This window comes from Telopea speciosissima, chromosome 1 (assembly GCF_018873765.1).
Source record: "Telopea speciosissima isolate NSW1024214 ecotype Mountain lineage chromosome 1, Tspe_v1, whole genome shotgun sequence".
NCBI classification, from domain to species: domain Eukaryota; kingdom Viridiplantae; phylum Streptophyta; class Magnoliopsida; order Proteales; family Proteaceae; genus Telopea; species Telopea speciosissima.
Window position 1 is genome coordinate 80,584,703 of NC_057916.1, and position 11,653 is coordinate 80,596,355.

An 11,653-nucleotide genomic window follows, 5' to 3' on the forward strand; every position below is an offset into this window, starting at 1 on the left:
TTATGTTGATCGTGTTCTGGAGAGGTTCAGTATGCTGGATTGCAAACCTGGGAATGTTCTTGCAAGCAGTGACCTAGGGATGTTGCATAATACCAAGCAACTATTATCTAAGGAATTTGACATGAAGGACCTTGGTGAGGCTTCTTTTGTTCTTGGCATTGAGATCCTTAGGGATCGTTCTCGCCGTATATTAAGTCTTTCTCAGAGGGCTTATGTTGATCGTGTTTTGGAGAGGTTCAGTATGCTGGATTGCAAACCTGGGAATGTTCTTGTTCTTAAGGGTGACAAACTGAGTTCGACACAGTGCCCAAAAAATGAAGCTGAGAGGGATGAAATGAAGAAGGTGCCTTATGCTAGGGCACTTGGTAGTATCATGTATGCTCAGGTTTGTACCAGACCAGATATTGCTTTTGTGACGGGACTTCTTGGCAGGTATCAGTCAGATCCTGGTCTTAGCCACTGGGTTGCTGCCAACAAAGTATTGAGGTACTTAAAGGGGACAAGAGATTATATGCTAACTTACAGACACGTTCCTGAACTCAAGCTAGTGGGGTATACAGACTCTGACTTTGCTGGCTGTGAGGATGACAGGAAATCCACATCAGGTTATGTTTTCTTGATGGCAGGAGGGGCAGTATCATGGAAGAGTAAATTGCAGACATTGGTGATCACTTTGACTATGCAGGCAGAGTTTGTAGCATGTTATGGGGCTACTACTCAGGCTATTTGGCTCAGGAATCTCATAAAGGAGTTGACTGTTGTAAATTTTGTAGATAGACCCATCCAGATATACTGTGATAACAGCTCTGCTGTGTTGTTATAAACAATAATAAATGACTTAGATGGTCTAAACACATGGAGGTCAAGTATTTGACCATAAAGGAGAGAGTAAAAAAGGTGACGTTACAGTGGAGCATATTGGTACAGATGATATGGTTGCAAATCCCCTAACCAAAGGTCTTTGCCCTTGTGTTTTTGAGAGACATGTCATGAGCATGGGCTTATTTGCATCATGTGATGCGGTTAGTTAGTGGGAGTTTGTTTTATTTTGCTTCATTGTAATTTAAAGTTTCTTTTCATCTGTATTTTTACCTTATGGTAAACTTTGATTTATATATATATATATATATATCATGTGTCATTTCATGCAGTTTCTTTTAAACACATGAGTGTTTTATTTATTGACATGATGAATATATTTATGGTTTTAAAGTCTTAAGGAATGTGTTAACCTTAAGCAAGGTTGGGGCATTAAGTTATTAGCCTAAAGGTATGTCTTGTGACACATAAAGTATAACTCGAGTTATTTTTTATGAGACATACAGATTCGTTAGAATCATAAAGATTATTTCTCTGGTGAGCCTATGCCACTTAAAGAAGAGAAATTTTGGACTGACAAATGGATAATACATAAAGAATCACTATGTGAGTATTATCTCGTTGCCACACTACCACATTGCATCCATGTTAGTAGAGTTGAAGGCTCTCGTGACCATGGAAGGCTCTGTGTCGCTTGATCATTAATGCAGTTACCGCCATGATTCGGTGTCTAAAACTCTATGGGACAGGATTGACTTTATAATACAACCTTTAGACCAATTTGTTTTTAAATTGTGCACATAAAGTTTTCCTAAAAGATTGTTAGCCTGTGATTTGTTTTGGTCAAAACTATTTTTAAATCTCTTTAAAAATAAGGAATTTAATATAAATCCAAGTGGGAGAATGTTAGAATTTTAATTCTATTAGGTTAATATTATAATATTATATGGATTAATATTAAATATCTTAAACCAGGTTAATTAGAGTTTTGGTCTAATTAGGGAGGTCATTAAGTTGTACTAGAAGTCTAATGTGAACTGGCTTAGTGTGGGCCAGATAGACTCTTACTGGGACTATGATAAGAGAGACCCCCTAGGAATTACTATATAAAGAGAGCTAAGTCTCCCCTCTACCCATCACAACTATTAATTCTCAATTGCTATTGAGGAGTGCATTATGAGAAGAAGATATTCAGTGTTCATCATTCCTTGCATTTGGTATTCTCATCAGGCCAGTTACTTTGGGAATAGAGGGGAAGCACCTAGATCTTGTTCTTTATTTTTCGCTACGATCATTATCACTATGGATGCGAAACAAGGTTAGTGGTTCTATCCCTATTTTCTATTATTTATTTGGTTGTGTTCTTGAACGTTCTATGGAGATCCTGACTTTTGGGATTTTGTCCCTATTCGGATCGATTTATTCTAACATTTCCCGCTTATGTGTGTCCCTCTTTCCTCTCTCCCTTTTTTTTCCTCCTACCAAAAATGAAGAAGAAACTCCAGCGACCACCAAGCTTTGCCGGAGTACCCGTCGAAGCAAAAAAACCAGCGGAGTTCCTGCTTGCGTTAGTCCTCGCTTTGCCGTAGTACCCATCGGAGTTCCTGTCTTTCCTTCCACTCTAAGGTTCGAGCCTCTCTCTCCTCTCTCTGTGTAATCGTTACTTCACCCTATACGAGTCTGAACAACAAAGATGACAAAGCTTTGATGGAATTTCATCGACTACTACGATGGTCATTCTGAATCACTTCTTGTCTTCCACATCAATAAGAGCACCAATATGAAGAACTTTATCTGCATCATCGAGTGCCCCTGGAGCATAGAGGGAAGCTGTTAAGAGGTGCCAACATTTTCTTCCCTGAAATAAAAGAAGAACAGAGTAAAACGCAGCCCAATTTGTTAAAAATGAGAATTTTCTTGTGAGGGGAGTAGTCAGAATCGACTGGAATCAATATGAACCCTCAAACCATGTTCTTAGCAGTCTACATTTTTAACAGAAATAGAGAAATTTTAACCAATGTTAAAGCTCTTATTCATTTACATGGAAAAATCTTTTTATTTAAACTGATCCAAAATATAAAATACAGAAACTTGTCACAAAGCTTTTGAGTACCAATCACATCAGAAAATTCTAGTTGGACAGGGCTTATTAGGAAGATCAAACATATAGGGTTAAAGAGACAACATACAGAAATAGGGAGCCATAAACAGTCGAAGCAAGAACATTGACAAAGAAATATACAGAAATAAGGAGGCATTTGCAAAAATCCCTGGGAATCGCACTAAGCCGCCTATGCTGGAGATTGCGGACGACGATCCAAGGCCTTTGCCGGAAGATGCAGAGCAAAGCTTGGTGGTCGCCGGAGTAGGGAGAGAGGAGAGAGGAGAGAGAAGAGACTTATTGTGTTTCATGGAACCCGATGAAATTTGCTTTTTTGGTAATTCTATAGTTGGATTTGAATATAGCACGTGGCTTTCATCGGTTAAAGAAATCGGACGAACCGTATGGTGTCAGAACCGTAGATGATAAAAATCCATTGGAAGGAGTGTCGCTGATAATTTCCCTAAAAAAAATAAAAGAGTGCGAGAGAGAGAGAGACAATGAGAAAAAGAATGAGAAAAGGAAGGAGAGGAGAAAAAATAGGGAAAGGCAAAGAGGGAGAAAAATGAGATAGGGAGAGAGAGTTCGTGGGGGAGAGTGAGAGAGAGGAAAGGAAGAAAAACAAGGAGAGATGGGAATTTAGTAAGAAAAAAAAAAGGGGAAAATAATGGATGAGGAAGAAGATAGACCAAGTTAGTGGTCTAGGTGAGTGTATGGGATTCTATTTTGGGTATTTTCCTCTCTTTCCTAAGGACTTTGGTTTTGGGTAATGCTCTAGTTTAAGGAAATTAAAGCATGCTGAAAATACGTGTAGTAAACATGTATATGCTGAAAATAATGCTAGAAATCATCCTGTACAAGATGTTAAATATGTTAATTATGAAAGCAAGCATTATTGTTTAAGCATGTTAATAGGCTTTCTTACCTTAAATATATTTAATAATCTATATATATATATAGTTTTTATTTTGTAGTTATATCAGAAGACAACATCAAAGTGGAAATTTTTAGTTAAAGGGACAGTAGAGGAGCCAAAATTGGCCCTGTTGAGACGTGCATCATTCAGATTTGAAAATTTTCAATTTAAAGAGTCCAAATATAAGAGATCCCACAAATATATTATTAGAAGAAGTGAAGTAAGCTTTCATAAATTTGATCAGTCAATGGACAATTACAGTTCTTCATGGATGAGCATTCAAGATTATTTCAAATATTTGAACAAATGTTGTGAAGTACATGTGTTAATTTCTCAATACATTATAATGGATCGAATACCTATCAATATTTTTTTTTCTAAATCTACAAATTTGGTAAATCTCATGACGAAAAACATTGATAGGATGGTTATTCGCGATTCAGAGTTTAACAATGTTGTTTTACCCTCGGTCTTGTTTTTCAACATGTATATACTTTTGTTATTTTTGAATTAATTTTGAAACATTTGCAGAGATATTATATAGGGGCTAGAGTACATAACCCACCTGAAATTGAAAAAATCTCAAATCTGAATGATGCACATCCTAACGGAATAATTTTGAAAAAACCTCAAACTTAGATTGAATACAGAAAATTTGGCTTATAGATGGTGTCCTACCAATCTTGAACTACATTAAAGTTGATAGAAACAATGCACTTTTCAAAAAAGGCTTGTGCTCGATAAAAACAAGCTTTCTTTCACCATTGTCGGCGCTGATCTCTGGTATGAACCCGCCCTCTTCCTCTTCTTCTTCTACTTCTTCCATCTCATTCGGTTGAAAGCCCTAACATTTTCGTGGTTTTTTTAGGAGTGCTTCATCGACGCCAACGCTGATCTCTGGTATGAACCCTCCCTCTACATTATGGGATCGAAAGCCCTAAATTTTGTGTGTTTAATTTAGGGCTGTATATGTGTGGATGTTCAACTACGGATGTAAATCTCTGTTTTGTCTTTCTGATTCCTACTGATATGAAAGATCCCTTTCTTTAATCTCTTGATCTGTTGGATGCCAAATACCCTGGAATGGATCAAACGGAGGGCAACATTCATATTCTCTTGCACTGAAGCTTCATGATCAATGGAAACCCCAGACCTTACAGTACTTGTGTCATTGTGTGAGATTGCCCAACCAGTCGGACAAAATCACTATAATCTCTCTTCATTCCTTATTTAGGTCATTCCATCCATTAACGTAAAGCCTTTGACGAAATGAGAAGAGAATGGATACAGATGATAGAGATCTGATGTTGAGCATCTCTATTGCTGAGACATAAAAAGAGGAATTAAATCATATTGGTGGGAGTTCTTTTTGAGTGGGAATAAAGACTGAATTGAAGTATAAATGATAATAGTTGGTGGTGGGGATCAAACCATGAAAATGAAAGGGTTGTGAATTAGTAGGTGTCATTATAAGTGGCCTTCTGATGCAGATTCATCACCAAATAGGGCTTGTTTCATTAGAAATAAGTCTAGGGTTAGGTTACATACATGTTGGGCCTTTGATCCCATGGGTTTCCAATGTAATAGGCCACTTTTCTGGGCCTAAAATAGGGGTACATAGGTTGCATACGAGATTAGCCCAATACTTAATTTTTATTGTGTGTTTTTAATTGAACCGGTTTAAATTGGTTGCATCCAATTGGTTCAATTGTCTAATTTAAGTGAAGTGATCCTATTGGCTAAGAGTTTCTTATATCCTATTGGCTACTAGGGAATCTTCTTTATTTTAAGTAGTTTAAGTTGTTTTTAAGTCATTAGGACTATTTCAGTTTCCTAGTCAGTTTAAGTTAGCTAATAGGTTAAGGATTGGGTTAGGCCATTCCTTTTTAGTGTCTAAGTCTAATTTTGAGTTTTTTATATAAGGTTCTAAGGGAGCCATATATTGAATACGAATTTGATTAATAAAAATTAGCTTTATGCTTGCTGCCATTGCTGCTGCTCTTGTGAGTGTATATCCTTGTGGATCTCAAGGTGGAAGGGATTGGTGGATCTCCAATCGACTCCTTGCATTGTGAAGATCGGGAGACCCCATTGTTCATCTTCAAAGTTGCTGCCATTGAAGACCTGTAACAAGTAAGAAATTCTGCAACTATTCTTCTTCCTTCTAGAAGGTCACATACAAGGTGATTTTCGTGAGAATTCTGCCCAGCCAAATCTAACCATTAGAATCTGCTAAAAATTTGATCAAGTCTTCTTCAAACCTTAAGAGAGACTCGATTCAAATTTTGGCCCCAAACTCCAACTCTAACCCCTTCATCTCCTTACTCCATTAAAACCCAAACCCAAAACCCTAAAATTCAATTCTGCCAAATTATAGAATTTCAAAACTCATCCAAATCCTAACCTTTTTATACCATATTGACCCCCTAGACCTGCCCATTAATACCCTATAAACCCCTTTCCCAATATCCAACCCAAACCCTAGGAATTGACCTAAATCCTAGTGCTATCCATTCGAACCAGCAGTCCCTTTTGTTATTTAATCCTGTTGTTTGACTCCTAGAAGGTCTCCTACCTATCTCGGACTACATTAAGTGGTATCAGCGCCATGGATGAGCATGGCCAGCCCATTACCTCTGTCTAAAATTCTGGAGAAGCTTCAGCAGTTTCATGCTGGTCAAAGGGCTATAAGTGAAACATTGCAGCGAATTGAGCAACACCAAACTACTCCAGTAAGGAACAACAACATTCCCCTAGAAAAGGAAAAATATCAAGTCAATTCGGTAGCACAAAGAGCCCCAAGGACAGATCAATACAGAGAAGACAGAGATTACAAGGATCGACGTAGGCATGACAGAGATCATAGTGAAGATAGGAACAGAGGATACAAACATTACAGGAGATGCCATAGACCTCCAGAGGCGTATGAGTTGAGAGACTATGATGGCAGACCAGATCCACAGATATTTTGTGATTGGTTAGCTGCTTTAGATGATTATTTTAATTGGTATAATTTGCCTGAGCATAGGAAAATGAGACTAGCACATACCAAGCTAGTGGGACCAGCAGTGGAGAACCCAGATGGATTATCCTGACTATCGTGGTAGAGAACCTGTTACATGGGCAGAGATGAAAGAAGATCTGAGTAAGAAATATTTCCCACGAACGTTCAGAGCTCTACAACAAGGTAACTTAAATTCCCATCGACAGCATCACCACCAAAAGGCCTTCAAATCTGAAGACAACTTAAAGCCTCCATCAATGAGATTCCGTTTGCAAGTTGAAGAGTGTGGAAAATCTAACTTCACCAGTATTAAAACAGCGGCTGAATACAAATTTCCATTACCAAAGGAAGTTGAGAGAGCACAAGTTGAAGATAAAGCTGAAGTGGGAGTGAATTGTGACGAAAAGAAAGAGACAGCCCCTATAGCTTCAAAAATGGAAAGTCGACATGTAGAAGACCCTACTGAAGTGGTCAATGTCGAAGAAACCAAAGTAGAAAAAGATGAAACAGCAGAAGATGAAGAGGTGGTTGAGAGCACTCCACAAGAAATTATTGGCATTCAAGATGCTGTTTTTGAAGAGGTGGAACTTGTGTCTCAAGTATTAGATGCGAAGGTTGCTAACACTGAAGACTCTATGGACAGGACATTCACAGTTGCTACTGATTTAGAAAACGAACACATAGAGTTTGTTATTCTACCATGGTTCTACGAAGAGAAAGCTCCACGCCTTGGAGATTTTATCCCCGATGTTCTTGCTTCACCGAAATTCTGTTTGGGGATGGTCAAAGCTGCTGATCACATGTTGATTCCCCCTCATCACCACAAAATTCGAGGACGAATTTTTTCAAGTTGGGAAGAGTTGATGCAGATTCATCACCAAATAGGGCTTGTTTCATTAGAAATAAGTCTAGGGTTGGGTTACATACATGTTGGGCCTTTGATCCCATAGGTTTTCAATGTAATAGGCCACTTTTCTGGGCCTAAAATAGGGGTACATAGGTTGCATACGGGATTAGCCCAATACTTAGTTTTTATTGTGTGTTTTTAATTGAACCGGTTTAAATTGGTTGCATCCAATTGGTTCAATTGGTCTAATTTAAGTGAAGTGATCCTATTGGCTAAGAGGTTCTTATATCCTATTGGCTACTAGGGAATCTTCTTTATTTTAAGTAGTTTAAGTTGTTTTTAAGTCATTAGGACTCTATTTTGAGTCTATTTCAGTTTCCTAGTCAGTTTAAGTTAACTAATAGGTTAAGGATTGGGTTAGGCCATTCTTTTTTAGTGTCTAAGTCTAATTTTGAGTCTTCTATATAAGGTTCTAAGGGGGCCATATATTGAATACGAATTTGATTAATAAAAATTAGCTTTATGCTTGCTGCCATTGCTGCTGCTCTTGTGAGTGTATATCCTTGTGGATCTCAAGGTGGAAGGGATTGGTGGATCTCCAATCGACTCCTTGCATTGTGAAGATCGGGAGGGCTGCTACTTATCTCCTTGCATTATGAAGATCGGGAGACCCCATTGTTCATTTTCAAAGTTGCTGCCATTGAAGACCTGTAACAAGTAAGAAATTCTGCAACTATTCTTCTTCCTTCTAGAAGGTCACATACAAGGCGATTTTCGTGAGAATTCTGCCCAGCCAAATCTAACCATTAGAATCTGCTAAAAATTTGATCAAGTCTTCCTCAAACCCTAAGAGAGACTCGATTCAAATTTCAGCCCCAAACTCCCACTCTAACCCCTTCATCTCCTTGCTCCATTAAAACCCAAACCCAAAACCCTAAAATTCAATTCTGCCCAAAATTACAGAATTTCAAAACTCATCCAAATCCTAACCTTTTTATACCATATTGACCCCCTAGACTTGCCCATTAATACCCTATAAACCCCTTTCCCAATATCCAACCCAAACCCTAGGAATTGACCTAAATCCTAGTGCTGTCCATTCGAACTAGCAGCCCCCTTTGTTATTTGATCCTGTTGTTTGGCTCCTAATAGGTGTCCTACCTATCTAGGACTACATTAAGTGGATGCAGATTCATCACCAAATAGGGCTTGTTTCATTAGAAATAAGTCTAGGGTTGGGTTACATACATGTTGAGCCTTTGATTCCATGGGTTTCCAATGTAATAGGCCACTTTTCTGGGCCTAAAATAGGGATACATAGGTTGCATACGGGATTAGCCCAATACTTATTTTTTATTGTGTGTTTTAAATTGAACCGGTTTAAATTGGTTGCATTCAATTGGTTCAATTGGTCTAATTTAAGTGAAGTGATCCTATTGGCTACTAGAGAATCTTCTTTATTTTAAGTAGTTTAAGTTGTTTTTAAGTCATTAGGACTCTATTTTGAGTCTATTTCAGTTTCCTAGTCAGTTTAAGTTAGCTAATAGGTTAAGGATTGGGTTAGGCCATTCATTTTTAGTGTCTAAGTCTAATTTTGAGTCTTTTATATAAGGTTCTAAGGGGGCCATATATTGAATACGAATTTGATTAATAAAAATTAGCTTTATGCTTGCTGCCATTGCTGCTGCTCTTGTAAGTGTATATCCTTGTGGATCTCAAGGTGGAAGGGATTGGTGGATCTCCAATCGACTCCTTGCATTGTGAAGATCGGGCGGGCTGCTACTTATCTCCTTGCATTGTGAAGATCGGGAGACCCCATTGTTCATCTTCAAAGTTGCTGCCATTGAAGACCTGTAATAAGTAAGAAATTCTGCAACTATTCTTCTTCCTTCTAGAAGGTCACATACAAGGTGATTTTTGTGAGAATTCTGCCCAGCCAAATCTAACCATCAGAATCTGCTAAAAATTTGATCAAGTCTTCCTCAAACCCTAAGAGAGACTCGATTCAAATTTCAGCCCCAAACTCCCACTCTAACCCCTTCATCTCCTTGCTCCACTAAACCCAAACCCAAAGCCTAATATTCAATTCTGCCCAAAATTACAGAATTTCAAAACTCATCCAAATCCTAACCTTTTTATACCATATTGACCCCCTAAACCTGCCCATTAATACCCTATAAACCCCTTTCCCAATATCCAACCCAAACCCTAGGAATTGACCTAAATCCTAGTGCTGTCCATTCGAACCAGCAGCCCCTTTTGTTATTTGATCCTGTTGTTTGGCTCCTAGTAGGTCTCCTACCTATCTAGGACTACATTACCTTCCATAGTTCATACACGGTAGGACCCTGAAGCATTATGAAGCAATTGGTAAAAGTTATAGCAGCCATTGTTAAGAACAAGAGACATGTTGTAGCAGTTGTTAGAGCAAGATGAATTATTACCCTAATAATTTTCATTAATCATATAATGCTGTAGAGAATTACTGCTCATCACATCCTCTATTTTTCATGGTTTTACCTATAATCATGGAGGGTACTTTAAAAAAGGATCAACCCCAGGACTCAACAATATCCCACAAGAGGAAACAAACAATAGACAGTTTCTTGCAAGAAAAAGAGCTGGTAGGCAAAATCTTAATAAATAAAATAATTTCCAAATTTTCTTTGGTTTTGGTTGACTTGGGATAAGAAAGACTGGCTCTTTCCAGGTGAGGAAGAACTACATGTGGTTGAAATTACTTCGATGCTTCCTTTGTTTTCTTCCTTCCTGAACATATCAACAGCTCTTAACTGTCTCATTGGTTTATCATCATATACTCCTGATGTAGTCCTAGGTAGGAGTAATCCCACTAGGAGCCAGGGTGCTAGGATCACGTAACAAGGCTGCTGGTTTGGGACAGCTTAGGCTAAATAGGCAGAAATTAGGGTTAAGACTAGGAGTTTGAGTTAGGGTTTTATTGGGTAATGGTATGCAGGTTTTTAGGAGTCTATTGGTATAGGTTTTAATTAGGTTTGAACAAAAAATAAAAATTCAGAAATACTAGGGTTAGGGTTTTGGGTTTTGGGAGTGATAGGAATGAAGGGATTTAGGGTTTCCAGGGGGAAACAGGTCAAGGGCTTCTGGCCGAGTGTCACAGGTGTGGGGAAGGGAATTCGGTTGAAGTTTGGTGTGGTTTGGCTGGCTGGTTAGGTCTAGACAGGTTTTAGGGTTTTAGGTCTTAATGGTGATGGAGGGAATTAGGGTTTTAATGGACAGTTGAGGCTGCAACTGAGATCGAGTGGAAGGGTTACTGTGATGGATCTGTGGTTAGATTTTGAGTGTAAACTGATGAGGGAATAGGGCTGTAATAATTATAGATGAAACTAGGGTTATGGGAATCGATTGGGAGGGTGTAGGTCTAGGTTAGAAGATGAGAAACAACAAGGTAGTTGCAGGAAATTTAAAGAACTTACTTGTTTTGCAGGGGATGTGAAAACAGCAAGTAGAAACAGCTTGTAGAAGAAAAATGACCTTCCGATCTACAAGATGCAAGGAGTCGCCGGACTCCACCAGCCCTAGCCCTTGATATGACTCACAAGGGGTCTTGATATGACACACAAGACAGATCTCTGAAGAGAGAAGCAGCAGCAGCAATGGCTAACAGCAGGAAACGATTTTTTTTTAAATATTAAACTTGGTGGGGGAGCCTGCCCACGATCTCTTATTAATAATAAGGCCATAGGCCAAACATAATACAACTCTAACTCCTCCTTTAGAATCGTTGGAGGGTTCTAATTTAAAACAACTTAAAAGACATTAAAGAGAAAGACCTAATTAATGGAAACATTCATATTCTCTTGCACTGAAGCTTCATGATCAATGGAAACCCCAGACCTTACAGTACTTGTGTCATTGTGTGAGATTGCCCAACCAGTCGGACAAAATCACTATAATCTCTCTTCATTCCTTATTTAGGTCATTCCA